Raw genomic sequence first — 15,000 nt, 5'->3', positions numbered from 1 at the left:
CCAGCAAGTGTGACAATCGGCAAACGTTGACAACCAGTGTTCAGCGCGGAAAGAAACGTTCAATTATTCGTCAGGGAGAGGCGGGGTGACGTGCAAGACCTCTGCGCGTGGATTTATTTGTTTCATCTTATTCCTGGTGGTGGTGATGGAGGGAAGGAGGAAGATGGGGAGGGAGAAAGGGGTTAGAGAGGAGGAGGAGGAGGAGGAGGAGGAGGAGGAGGAGGAGGAGGATGAGGAGGAGGAGGTAAAACAAGAATAAGAAAGATTAGAAGACGAAGAAGAAGAAGAATGACGACAACAACAACAACAACAACAAAACGAAAACAAGGAAGAGAGAGGGGGAAAAATACACAAAAGGTGTAGAAGGAAAGAATATGAGAAGAATGACAAAGGAAGGAGGAGACGCCGTGTATAAATTTATCAACGAAGGAAGCAGCGCGATAGACGGAGACAAACTGGATACAACAGGGAAGGAAAAGAGACAATAAAGAAAACAAAAATCATGTCAGTGTTTGCGTCTCTTCTTCGGTGTTGGCAGGTGAGGAAAAAGGAAACATACATTTATCTATCACACATCATTTCCTTATCGGTGTATATGATATGCACTATCAGCTGGGACGCGGCTACGATGCACAAAGGAGAGAGAAGAGAGTCCCACAGATTATGGAGCATATTCTGAAGCACTTCTGCGCCGCACCTCCAATACTTTCCACAGGCTGTAGTTGGTGAAACACGGTTTTTTAAGGGCATATTTATAGTTATAATGACAGATTAACAATATTTCTGTATTAATAAGGAGAGAAGCACTCTTGAGAACACGGCTAATTATCTCTATGGCCTTTGAAAACACTCGTGGTGAGAGAACAAAGCGTCTCTGATTAGGGAATAATGAAGTACGAGTATTGTGGTCTGAGTTGCAATGACATAAATCACAGTCTTGTTAGTACTGATAATGAAATACCGTTCGTTGCTCTGAGTTATGGCGACGTGGAGTGCAAGGAAACTCTACTAGTACAAGGAGTTCTATTGAGCATCCCAAGTAACACGACGCCAGAACCTATTAAAGCAAAAAATTGTGCGGGAGATTGATGAGACTATTACCATAACATTACCTGAGCCAATATTACCACACAGATTCGTGACAGAGGTGTGCGTTACTGCTGCAGCATCGTCAGCACAGTAAGGCTTAATTACATCAGAAGATTACTAAGGATCATAAGGAATTAAGAAGAAAAACAAGAAAAAAAAAAAGACAATGACAGGCTCTTACGTTTACTTAACACTATCTTTATACTCCTTACTAATAAAACAGAAAGGAGAGCACACTGCAAAACTCTGTGTACTAATGGAGAATGTGCAATCAAATGTCACAAGATCGTGTCTAGTCTTGGCCTTGGCAATACACTTGTATCCAGGAGAATCTGTAATTATACGTCACTGGGTTGGCTAAGGATCAGACACTTGAATATTTTGAGCAGAGAACTAAACATCTATCGGAGTAGCGTCGAAATGAGAGAGAGAGAGAGAGAGAGAGAGAGAGAGAGAGAGAGAGAGAGAGAGAGAGAGAGAGAGAGAGAGAGAGAGAGAGAGAGAGAGAGAGAGAGAGAGAGAGAGAGAGAGAGAGAGAGAGAGAGAGAGAGAGAGAATGTAAATCTCAGTCACTTGCTATACCATAAAAATAAACCTAGCGACAATTTTACCTTGGTACGACTCTTGGTGGGTTGAGAAAGTGACCTGAGTATTCTACAATTCTTTCCTTTTAATGGGCACACTAGCTAAAACGTTCACTTTCATCCGCTCGCCAATAAACACCAACGCTTCAACTTGGCAATCGGAATGTTAAGTATTTTAGGACAACACAGTACTGGCATTTGGAGAAGAAGAAGAAAAAAAATGGAAAAAAGATTCTGCTCACTGAAGACTTTAAAATCACGATTGACAAGAGAGAGAGAGAGAGAGAGAGAGAGAGAGAGAGAGAGAGAGAGAGAGAGAGAGAGAGAGAGAGAGAGAGAGAGAGAGAGAGAGAGAGAGAGAGAGATATTGCAAACTTGAGAGCAAAATGCCACAAGTTCAGAGCGAGGGACACCTGGGATGCTCAGACCTCACGCTGGTCACGTCGTGGTGTATATATCAACGGTTCAATTGCCAATCGTGGCCATAAGCTCACCTCCAGGCCATAAACTTTCACAATATATAGTTTTAGAAGCATTTTTTCCCTTTATATATTCACTGGAGACCTACATATCGTCACCCTCATCAGCAAAATTACCTAAGTCGTTTTTCGATGATTTCTAGATTTTTACCTAAATGAAGATGTGATTTATCCAGAAATTAAAAACGGATGCGAAATTACTTAGGCCATTTGTTTATGAGGGTGATAATATGCAACTAAAGACTGGAATTACAATTACTACCATCGCAATCACCATCATTACAATCATTATCAACGACCGAAATGCGTACTACTTGAAAACGCTTCTGAAATTCTAACCAAAAGCACCAGGAATACATTAAATTTTGTATATAATCGTAACATTAAAAAGTTGACACGCAAGACTCCTACGCGACCTGATGTTGTGTGGTTTTTGTATATGTGATGTCTGACTTTTTTTTAACACTATAGAATTAACGGCAAGGAGAGAAGGAGAGAGAGAGAGAGAGAGAGAGAGAGAGAGAGAGAGAGAGAGAGAGAGAGAGAGAGAGAGAGAGAGAGAGAGAGAGAGAGAGAGAGAGAGAGAGAGAGAGAGAGAGAGAGAGTAAAATGGAACGGGCCACTTAAAAGGGGTAAAGGCAACTATAATTCTTTTCTTTTTAAGTGTCGCCCTTTCTCACGGGGTAAAAATATCCTCTCCATTCATGTCTGTTTTCTCTCCTGGTGTCTTGTTTCCCTTTTGTCTCTCCCAGTTTTTTTCCTTTCCTTTCTTTGTCTCCATGTTCTGTTTCCGCCTGGCCATTCTTTCATCAATTGCATTTATCTTCTGCATGGAATGAAGTCAAGAGACGTGGAAAGTTTCGAGACATGTTCATTCGTCGGCCCACTTGAAAGTTTCGACAGCGCTCCCGCCCTCATTACCTCAATTCCTGAGTCTGAGTGAGTCTGAGAGTGCCGGTCTATCTGGCTGTTATCATCGGTTACGTAACTCACCGGATGAACACTAAGGACTGAAAGGATCTTGCTGCGGCCATTACTACAAAGATGTCTGGAATAGTTACCTTCGTATTCTTAAACGTTTCAGCCACATTTAAGAAGCTGTTGTGGAACTTGCCGGGATTCTCAAGGGTGTTTTGATAACTGTAGTGGTAGTTTGACAAAGATTCTACACTGTCAGTTGAAAAAAATACCCATCTCTGTGACTTTTTGAAGACAGTCATTACAGCCCAACGCGCTTAAGAATATTGACCTTAATCGGAACAAAAAATCCAAATTCCCGTTGATTTCCCCAAAGGTCACGGTGATCACCTCGTGCTTTGTGAATTTGTCTTTGGCGCTTCGAACAAAAATAACAGAAAACCAAACTTCTTCAGAGGAAACACAGGATAACTTTGAGGAAACAACCAATCTTTAGGTGAATAAAAACAGAAACACAGACGTGCACCAAGAGTTCCAGGCGCGGGGGAGGCTAGCTGGCTGGCTGGCTGGCTGGCGGGGATCAAGAGCAGCAGGCGTCCAGGATTCCAGGCGTCCAGCGAGGCGATTAAATACTTCGGACGTCCAATGCAATAATTAAACTGCCACGGACCGAGGCTCGCCGGTGACGGGAGGCAGAGGATGGAGGGCAGGGGTGGAGTAGGTGGAGAAAAGAACGTGTAGCATAACGCAGAGTCGGACATCAGTTCACGGAAAGTTAGGTGTTAGGTTGACTTATTGACGTGGGTAAAGCGCAGATGTCCAGTGTATACTGAGAGGGGTCGGCAGGCAGGGCTGGAGTGGGTGGAGGAAAAATTATGTATGTACCATGATGCCGAGAGAGACCACAATCGTGACAAAAGTTAGCTAGTATGTTAACTTTTCGTGATGTAGGCAAAGGCGCGTGTGTCCGGTAAATGCTGAGAGTAAATAATTCGGATGAAGGATGAGTTACAGAATAATTGATGAGTAGAGAATGTTATGTTAAGGAGGGATAGAAGAATATCAGACATTTTTTTCATAGGATACAAACAGAAAACACAAAGGAAAGGAAAGTAAATTAACTCTCTCTCTCTCTCTCTCTCTCTCTCTCTCTCTCTCTCTCTCTCTCTCTCTCTCTCTCTCTCTCTCTCTCATGTATGGCAATTTGTTAATGTATTCACAGAGTAAAAGCCAAACCAGGTGCCCATTATTACCCCCAATCGCCACTTGTCAGCACGCCATTATGTCCTCCCTGTGACCCTCGCCGCCCACACCACCACCACCACCACCAACAACAACAACAACACCACCACCACCACCACCACCACCTTCATTAATGCTCTTGACATCACCACCATCAATAACACTGCTAGTCCTTCAACTCTTATTATTACAGAACCAGCAGCAATAACGATAACAAAATATGAATGACCAAAATACTACATTGGCTCGACATTGAATCAGGTCGGCCTCTCCCAAAGCAGATTAATTCAATGTCGAGCACTGTACTACTACTACTACTACTACTACTACTACTACTACTACTACTACTACTACTAACCCTATACCATCATACTACCCAACCCTTTACAACACCAAAACCAAATCCTTGTCGGCCAACCCACGGAGAAAAATCACCACCACCACCACCACCACCACCACCACCACCACCACCACAGCACCACTTCTCTCAAGCACTACGGGACGTCTTCTCATATACAACAAAATAAACCTGTTTTTCCCTTTCCGCCTCCTACTCTACTCTGAGGGGGAGGTAAATTTAGCACAAGTATCAGGGGACATGTTGCAGGGACCTCACACACGCCCAAAGACATTTGTGGTGGAAAGAAGGAAGGAGCGAAAGAAGGAAGAAAAGGAGGGAAAGAAGGGAAGAGGGAGGGAAAGCGGGGAGAAGAGTGGAAAGAGGAGAAAGGAAAGGTAGAGTGTGATAAAGGAAGTAAAAGGAAGGAAAGAGAGTGGAAAGAGAGACTGGGGAAGGAATGAAGGAAGGTAGCTAAGTAGGAAGGAAGGAAGGAAGGACACGAAGAAAGAGAGTGTAAAGAGGTGAAGGAAAGGTAAAATAATGATGGAGGGAGGGAAAAGGAAGGGATATGATCAGGAGGAGTGAGCACGAAAGGGAAAATAAACTAAACGGACAGGAAAATACAAAAAAGAAAAGGAATGAAAAGTAAGGTATAGCATGACAAGGAGAGGAAGTGAAAGGAAGGGGTATGGGCAAGAAAAAAAAAGCATGGAAGGGAAACGAAGAAAAGGGGCGAAGAAATGGAAAAGAAAGGGATGAAAAGTAAGGAGAGTGGAAATACGGAAGAAAGGAATGGGAAGATAAGAAGAGAGCGATAGTAAAAAGGGGAAGGCGAAAAGGAAAGTAAAAAGGAAAGGTGAGGAAATTAAAGGTAACAAATGTGGAAGTTAAAAGCGAAAGGATAGCCAAAGGAAGGACGATGATAAGGAGAGTGAAGGGGGAAATAGAGAGGAAAGATAAGAAGATGGGAGAGGGGGGAAAAATGACTTGAGACAAAAAAAAAAAGGTATCAAAAAGAAGGAAAAGAGATGATTAATGAATATGGCAAGTGAAAAGCATGGAAGGAGAAGGAAGGAGAAAAGGACGGAAAGACACGAAAAGAGAATGGTAAAATGGTTTAATAAGGAAGAGAGATGGCAAGGGAAGGGGGCGTGGAAAAGAAAGCCGTAGAACAGTAAAAGAGGAGATGACATAAGAAGGAAAAACGATGATGGATGATTAAATAAAGAAGGAAAGAAAGAAAGAAGGAATGAAAACTAAATGAGGGGAAAATGTGAGGGGAACATGTGAAAACAAACTGATTGAGAAAAGGAAAAAAAAGTTAAGAAAATAGATAGGAAATAATGAAAATGAGAGAAAAAGGGAAAATGAAAAAAATCGAAGATGGGAGATAAGAAAGAAAACCAAGAGGAGGAGGAGGAGGAGAAGGAGAAGGAAGAGAAGGGAAAGAACGAAAATGAAGCGACAGTGAAGATAGTGAAGGTGAGCGAGAGAGTTAGGAATGAATGGTGACTGTGGTGATGGGAATGATGATGAGAATGATGTTGGTGATGGCTGGCAATTAGGTGCAAGGAATTATGGTGACACTAGTGACATAAATGGTGAGCTAAATAAAAAAGGCTTTAAGTGATGATGAGGAGTAACGGTGATGGTGACGGGTAATGGTGACGGATAGTGATAGCGATACTAACAAGGGGAAGTAATGAAGGATGGTAGTGGTGGTGGTGGTGGTGGTGGTGGAAGATGGCTCGAAATGTGGATAATTATCACCAATACAGTGTTAATCAAGGGAACAGGAAACTAATTATTTGGCTAACTCTCTCTCTCTCTCTCTCTCTCTCTCTCTCTCTCTCTCTCTCTCTCTCTCTCTCTCTCTCTCTCTCTCTCTCTCTCAGTAGTGTAAGTGTGACGGTGACGTGGAGGAAACATGAGGTAAGAATGAATAATGATGAAAAATGACTGATGAGGGATTGCGAGTGATGGATGGAGATGAGAGATGGATGGAAAATTAAGATGTGGAGAGAGAGAGAGAGAGAGAGAGAGAGAGAGAGAGAGAGAGAGAGAGAGAGAGAGAGAGAGAGAGAGAGAGAGAGAGAGAGAGAGAGAATCTTAGGCTCAAGAGAAACACGCAAACAAATGAAAAACGAGAAGGAAGAATGACGCAACACCAAGATTCGTACATCCCTACTACTACTACTACTACTACTACTACTACTACTACTACACATGTCACTCCAATTACTCCATTTCCACAACAACAGCTGATGAATCCCCTACACATTAGCTTATTCATTACTTTACTTTCGACATGTTAAAGTCCCTCCATCACAACTCCAGTGAATCATCAAGAGGGAAAACAATGGAAGCAGAGAGAAAACGGAAGGTAAATGAAAAGGGAAGACCTACAGCGGAAAACATAGTGGAAGGGGGGAAAAAAATAAAGATACATAGGAGGAGTGAAATTACAATCATGAAAGAGTAAAATAAAAGAGAAATAGGAGAAACTCGTTGCCTGTTAGGGGGAGAGAGAAAATAGAATAGAAAGGGGGCATGAAGGGGAAAGACAAGAGGAAAATGCAAAATATACTGTGGAAAGGAAGAAGCGAGGGAAAGAAAGGGAGGGAGAGGGGAGCAACACACGTCACGACCAAAGGGAGGGAAAAGTCAACACAAAATCTGGTAGCTCTGATTTGGGGAGAGAGAGAGAGAGAGAGAGAGAGAGAGAGAGAGAGAGAGAGAGAGAGAGAGAGAGAGAGAGAGAGAGAGAGAGAGAGAGAGAGAGAGAGAGAGAGAGAGAGAGAGAGGGGTGCAGTGTCGGCGGTTATGAATACAAAAAAAAAACAATGAAAACTCACATTTGTCTTACCTCTCCGTGTAACCTGAGGATGTACATTTCGGAAACATGGATGAAACACTAAATAAATAAACGAAACACCAACGAAACACAACAGTAAAAAAAAAAGGATTATTGTGTTGCTCCGTTTTTTTTGTTATATTCTGTTATATTCTGTTGCGTTCACTTAAGCAACAAATAGATATAAAAATGCATCGAAATTCCTAGAGCCTTTTACTTTTCATTTACCTAACTTCCTCCTTGTCCTTCCTTTATACCTGTTCACGAAGATTCATTTCACTTCCCAACAAACCACAACTTATACCGGCGTCGCAAGGCACCTCATCCTAAAGTAAGCAAACCTATACAATCCCTATTTAGTTCCGCCTTCACGCCCTCCAACCCTCAGCATCCTCCTCCCGCCCCGCCCCTCGTCACTCACTGCATTGTGAGTGACGCAAACAAAGGCGTAAGGAAGGCCAAGTAACGCCCTCACCGTGAAGGACAGTGAGAGGAAAAGAGAACAATGTCCTTTTTCACTGCCACCAATACCACCAAAACTACCACCACCATCACCACTTCCACTAATAGCTTACCCTGCCGACCTCACCATCACTAGCATTAGCATACTTGTCTTTCTACTACTAGGTGGATTCTCTATCATTTCCTCCACCTCCTCCTCCTTCTCTTCCTCTCCACCTACCGTCACTTCTTCCCTTATTCATTCTTTATGTATGTTTATGTATTCCACACATATAGTTCACTTAATAATCTGAACAGAACCAACTAAAAACAATGAAAACAAGAAGTACAAGATTATTCACACTCCATCCATCACAGCTGTCCTCCACGCCACCGCACTCCACCACACCCACCGCCCTCACCAACTTCATTACCACCACTGCACCCTATCATTAAAGCAAACCTCTCTCTCTCTCTCTCTCTCTCTCTCTCTCTCTCTCTCTCTCTCTCTCTCTCTCTCTCTCTCTCTCTCTCTCTCTCTCCGAAACAGCAATATCAGTGAAAAATAAAGGTGAAAAAATAAATCTAGGTATCGACAGGGCAGAGGCAAACCCATCACAATTTGAGTCTATTTTACACATTTATGCGGTATTTACACTTTTATTTTCCTTTTTCCTGTGATACTGTGATTTCATGCCATTTTTCTAAACTTTTTTTTTTCGTGTGTGTGTGTGTGTGTGTGTGTGTGTGTGTGTGTGTGTGTGTGTGTGTGTGTGTGTGTGTGTGTGTGTGTGTGTGTGTGTGTGTGTGTGTGTGTGTGTGTGTGTGTGTGTGAGTGCATTTTTCATTGTGTGTGGGTATGTACATTTTTTATTCGTCTTATTTAAGTTTTATCATCATTGTCCTTGGGTGATCAGTTTCTCCTGATTTCCACATTAAAAAACTACATTGTCAAACACCATTACTTGAGTACTGACCCTTTCATCACTAGTACTAAGACAACTTTTCCCATGAGCACTTACAAATCTCTTAAATAGTTAATCAGCTTGGAGAAGACCAAACACAAAGCTCATTCTCTCTCTCTCTCTCTCTCTCTCTCTCTCTCTCTCTCTCTCTCTCTCTCTCTCTCTCTCTCTCTCTCTCTCTCTCATTTATCTGTATCAACCCTAAATCATCTTTTACAACGTTCTTAATGTTAAAGGACAACCACAGCCGTGAGATAGTTAGTTAGGTAAGGTTAAGTTAGATTAGGTTAATTCTAGTCAAAGTCACTGGGATTTTGAAGTGTGATTTTTATTATTGTAGTGCAAGATTTAATAACGTTTACAGACCAATGAAGGGAAAACAATACCATAAGAACCCCAAGTTATGTCCCTGTGGCCTTTAAAGATGGTTCCAGTGAAGGAGGACAGGGTTTTACAATAAAGGTTATATAAAGACTGAGAAAAACGGTACACGAGGGAACGGATCGACACGTGGATGAGAAAAGGACAAATGACAGGTGGATGGACTAGCCCAGAGAGAGAGAGAGAGAGAGAGAGAGAGAGAGAGAGAGAGAGAGAGAGAGAGAGAGAGAGAGAGAGAGAGAGAGAGAGAGAGAGAGAGAGAGAGAGAGAGAGAGAGAGAGAGAGAGAGAGAGAGAGAGAGAGAGAGAGAGAGAGAGAGAGAGAGAGAGAGAGAGAGAGACAACACAACGCGGACATTGTTGCCGTCACGGAAACGTGGCTCAGTGGTGAGGTGGAGCCGACGTTTGGCACCATCCCGGGCTACACAAAGTGGGTGAGGAAGGACCGTGAGCATAGAGTGGGCGGAGGCGTGGCTGCCTGCTTCAAACACGGCCTCCAAACTCAAAAAATTGACGTGGTGCTGCCTGAAGGAATGGAGGCGCTGTTCTTCAGAGTGGTAATAAATGACAGCACAGGACTCCTCCTGTGTGTCATGTACCGTCCCCCAAGGCAAGGACGTTCAGCGCTGGATTTTCTGACGGAGGAATTGGACACTATGCTACAGCGGCACAAGTGTTCCCACGTCATGATTCTGGGGGATCTAAACTTCCACCTGGAGCAGGATGCCTTTAACAGCCTCCTGATGGTGCAGGGTCTGGCGAACCACGTGTCCTTCCCTACACATGAGAGGGGAGGGTCGCTGGACCCTGTGCTAACAGATCTCCCTGACTCCAGCATCGTCTGCCATCAACTGGGGACGGTGGGCACCTCCGACCACCATGCCGTGCTGGCACGAGTCAAGCTGGATATAGCGAGGGAGGCCGCCGCCCCGCGCACTATCTGGCTGTGGGAGCAGGCTGACTGGGCATCCCTGAGACACGACATCGTTCGCTTGGACTGGGACGCCCTACTGATAGGCAACGCGGAGGAAAAGGCCCGTGCCCTCACCACCAAGCTCCTTGCCCTCCAGCAGCAACACGTCCCCAGCAGAAGGTACCTCGTTAGGCCTAATGACCCTGCTTGGTTTGGTTACCGATGCCGAGCGGCCGCTGAGGCTAAACACGAAGCCTGGGTGAGGTACAAACGTCGTCCAACACACTACAACTGGGCCCAACACCGTGTGGCGTGTAGACGGGTGACAGCTACCTGCAGGTGGGCGAGACGGCAGCAGCGAGAGGACCTGAGGCAAAAGCTCTGTGGCTCAGGGGTTGGCCACAAGACCTGGTGGAGGCTTGTCAAGGAGCAGCAAGGAACAGGCCGCCGCGACACTGTTCCTCCACTAACAAGGCCGGACGGGACAACAGCCGCCAGCAGTGAGGACAAGGCTTCTCTACTCGCTGATTTTTTCGCAGAGAAGATGTCAGTCACTGATCCGGGTAGACGTCCACCTCACCTCCCTCAGGAAACAGACCACACCGTCGCCGATGTTCAGGTGACACGTGAACAGGTGGAGCGGCTGATGAGGAAGTAGAGGAGAACAAAGCCACCGGCCCGGACGACATCAGCCCGCGGCTCCTCAAACGTTGCGCCAGTGAGCTGTCAGGTCCTCTCACCAGCGTCTTCAGGGCCTGCCTGATGGAGCACAGGTGGCCCTCTATATGGAAGGAGGCGCGAGTGGTACCAGCCCACAAGAAGAACTCAAAGTCTGAGCCCAGCAACTACAGACCCATCTCGCTGCTCTCCGTGGTGGGCAAGTTGCTGGAGCAGGTGGTGGCAGGTGTCATCTGTCATCACCTGAGTGAGCACCGCCTCCTCTCAGACAGACAGTTCGGCTTCCGGCCTGGCCGCTCAACAGCGGACCTCCTCACCCTCCTCTCCCAAGGCTGGCAGGATGCCCTGGACGAAGGTCTGGATACTCTTGTGGTGGCCCTGGACATTGCTGGGGCCTTTGATAGAGGGTCTGGCACGCGGGGCTTGTAAAAAGCTTTGCGCCAAGGGTATCCAGGGCAACCTCCTTGCACTGCTCGAGGACTACCTCCAGGGAGAACCCTCCGGGTAGTCATCAATGGACAGGCATCCCAGCCGTTACCTATACAGGCCTCAGTTCCACAGGGTTCAGTGTTGGGCCCGATCCTGTGGAACATATACATCGATGACCTCCTGCGGCAAATCCCGACTCTGCTTGCATACGCCGACGACTGCAATCTCTCCCGCTCCTACTGCCGCTCCGACAGTCAACGAGCCGTTAGAGAGCTAAATAGGCAGCTCAGGCTGGTGATGGAGTGGGGAGAGGCGTGGCAAGTCAGCTTCGCTCCAGAAAAGACGCAGGCCATGGTCATCTCACGGTCCCCAGCTGCCTCCCCAGCCGTCTCAGGCTGTCTGATTTTGGAGGCCAGACACTTCCCCTCCAGGAACCACGTCAAGTTGCTGGGAGTGACAGTGGACTGTGGCCTGCGCTTTGACCGCCATGTTGCTGCTGTTGCCCACCAGGTCTCCCAGCGAGTCTCTGCACTGCGTCGGATGTCAGGAAACCTCGACTCCCGGGGCATCCTCACACTGTACAAGGCTCAGATACGGCCTTGTATGGAGTACAGTGCCTTGTCCTGGATGTCGAGTGCCCCCACCCACTTGCAGAGACTGGATGCTGTGCAACGCCGTGCCCTGCGCTTGGTGGGGATGGACGGACAGCAGCAGCAGCAGCAGCAGCAGCAGCAGGAGGAGCAGACCGGAGTCACGTCGCTGGAGCATCGGCGGGACGTGTCGGCGCTGGTGGTCCAGCACAAGGCCCGGGTTCTGGAGGTCCCTCATCTCAGCTCGATAAGGCTCCCACCACGAGCTGTCCAGAGGGAGTCCAGGACCACCACCTCCAATGACATGCTGGTGCAAGTGCCTCGATCTTACTCAGAGGCAGCACCAGCACTCTTACAGCTAGAACCTCCAGACTGTGGAATGTGTTTACGGCAGCCACGAGTGATACACAGACAATGACACTCCAGCAAGTGAAAGTGGCTGCACACAGGTGGCGTAAAACACAACCCCCACACTAGTGCTGTGTTAATCATGTCTATATATATATATATATAGTAGGATGAGTTTACTTTTTGTATATATTTTCTTCCTTACATTTAAGTATAGGCTTTTCAAATAACAGCATAAAAAACGTGTTGTTTTAAGCCTGATGTAAATTTTGTTTAAATAAAAAAAAAAAAAAAAAGAGAGAGAGAGAGAGAGAGAGAGAGAGAGAGAGAGAGAGAGAGAGAGAGAGAGAGAGAGAGAGAGAGAGAGAGAGAGAGAGAGAGAGAGAGAGAGAGAGAGAGAGAGAGAGACCCACCAAATATTTCCCCTTCTAACACACAAACAAAAAAAAGGTAAAAGAAAAAAAAATGGGAAAAAAATACACAACATTTTCACCTCTAGATATAATGATGATGACCGATTTTTTCTTTTCCATCTTTTTCTTTATTTTTTTTTCTGAGGTGGGGGGAGGCGGAGGGGCGAGGCTGGGCGGTATATGTGCAGCTCCTCTCGAACCCGTTGATAACACGGCCAACTTCATCGTTCCGTGACACTATTTTTCTCTCGTCCCGCACAAACTAATCCACAGCGGCGCGCGTGTGTCGCCCATTATTGTGTTGCTCCGTTTTTTTTTCCTTGTTTTTTTCTTTTTATTTTATTTATTTTTTTTCTGTAATATCAAAGGGTGGGAAATATATATTTTCTCCCTCTCTCTCATGCACACAACCTCTCACATAATTTCATGCAGACTAACACTACTTTTTTTCTTACTATCAGGCCTGATTAGGAAGTAATTAAGAATGCTTGCAGACTATAATTGTTCGTAAATGCTAATAGATTGGTGTAGGGCGGTAATAAATGCAGTGTGTGGGTGGTGGTGGTGGTGGTGGTGGTAGTGGTGGTAGAAAGCAAGAAAAAGATAATCAGATAAATGAACTAAAAATATATAAGGGGATTAAACTAAACTTTCCTTACATAATTATGTATAACAAGAATTTTCTCCCATTTTCTCCATTTACTTTTCCTCTTCCCACTCCTCTTCCTTCTCATCCTTCCCCTTTTCCTTCCCTTCACCATCATTTTCCTTACCCCCATCCTTCTTCTTGCCCTTCTCATCCTACCCCTTTTCCTCCACCTTCTTCTCCCCCTCCTTGCCCTTCTCATCCTACCCCTTTTCCTCCATCTTCTTCTCCCCCTCCTCCCTCACCTAACATCCTCACCCGCCCCTCTCCATTACCAAACTTCCATCTATAGGTTAGTTCCCCATCGTCAGGCCGTCCCCGTCATCCACAAAGCCCCGGACGAGGAAGGCTTCGCTGGAATGTGTATTGTTTTCCCGCCATATAAAAACTAATGGACACTCCCCCTGCGGCAGTAGATGAAGGGTTGCACAGGTCACTGGCTCACTCTTGCCCTGTGTTTCTTTTTCCTCCGGGTTTTGGGCACGTGGGGACTATATAGCACAGGATAGGGTCAGGAGGGCGTGGTGGGGGTGTTGGGGCGTGGTGGGGTGCTGGGCTATGTGGGTGTCAGGATGTGTGGTGTGTATATTTGTGTGTGACGGTTTAGGGAGAATTGTGGTGTCGGTGTGTAGTGATGTGTGTTGAGTCATATACGTGTGTGTGTGTGTGTGTGTGTGTGTGTGTGTGTGTGTGTGTGTGTGTGTGTGTGTGTGTGTGTGTGTGTGTGTGTGTGTGTGTGTGTGTGTGTGTGTGTGTGTGACAAACCATTCCCCGTAGCTATCAAAACATGATCAAAACACGTTATGAATATTCGTTACGTTAATGATCATTTCTCATTTCAATATTCTATGCTCTCTCTCTCTCTCTCTCTCTCTCTCTCTCTCTCTCTCTCTCTCTCTCTCTCTCTCTCTCTCTCTCTCTCTCTCTCTCTCTCTCTCTCTCTCTCTCTCTCTCTCTCTCTCTCTCTCTCTCTCTCTCTCTCTCTCTCTCACAGACACACACACAAACACCCTAGTCATGCATATCCCGTGACCTTGAATACCCCCACCACCACCACCACCACCACCACCACCACCGCCGCCAACACATCCTCAACACCATCAACTTACAACCCACTCAACTGTCTCTCCTCTGCATCACTCCTACACTTAATAACCTCATGGCATTACTGCACGTCCCATGTCCCACCCCTCTTCCTCCTCTACCTCCTCCTCCTCCAGCTGCTCCTTCCGCACATTAAGGTCGAAAATCCATCAGAAAACAACGGCACAGAGACATCAAGTACAGCTCTATATCAGCCGCCGCCAGCCTTGCCTAAATCTCAATGGCTTAGTTATGTCCTACCACCCGTTTACCTTCCAGCGAGACAAAGGGGGAATAATAGGGGAAATACAAGGAACGAAGAGAAGGAAGACATAAGAAAAAAGGCAGAGAAAGAAGGAATGAGGAGGTGAAAGAAGGGAGGGATGGTGTAGGAATGGAAGAGTGAAAAGGATGGAAGGAAAAAAAGTAATAAAAGTAATAGAAGAGAGAACGGGAAAAAAAAGGAGGGAACCGAGAGAATGGAATGGAGGTCAGGAGAGAGAGAGAGAGAGAGAGAGAGAGAGAGAGAGAGAGAGAGAGAGAGAGAGAGAGAGAGAGAGAGAGAGAGAGAGAGAGAGAGAGAGAGAGAGAGAGCGTTGGAACGAAGG

Source organism: Scylla paramamosain, chromosome 11 (assembly GCF_035594125.1).
Source record: "Scylla paramamosain isolate STU-SP2022 chromosome 11, ASM3559412v1, whole genome shotgun sequence".
In the NCBI taxonomy this organism is placed as follows: Eukaryota; Metazoa; Arthropoda; class Malacostraca; order Decapoda; family Portunidae; genus Scylla; species Scylla paramamosain.
This window is presented reverse-complemented; position numbering follows the sequence as displayed.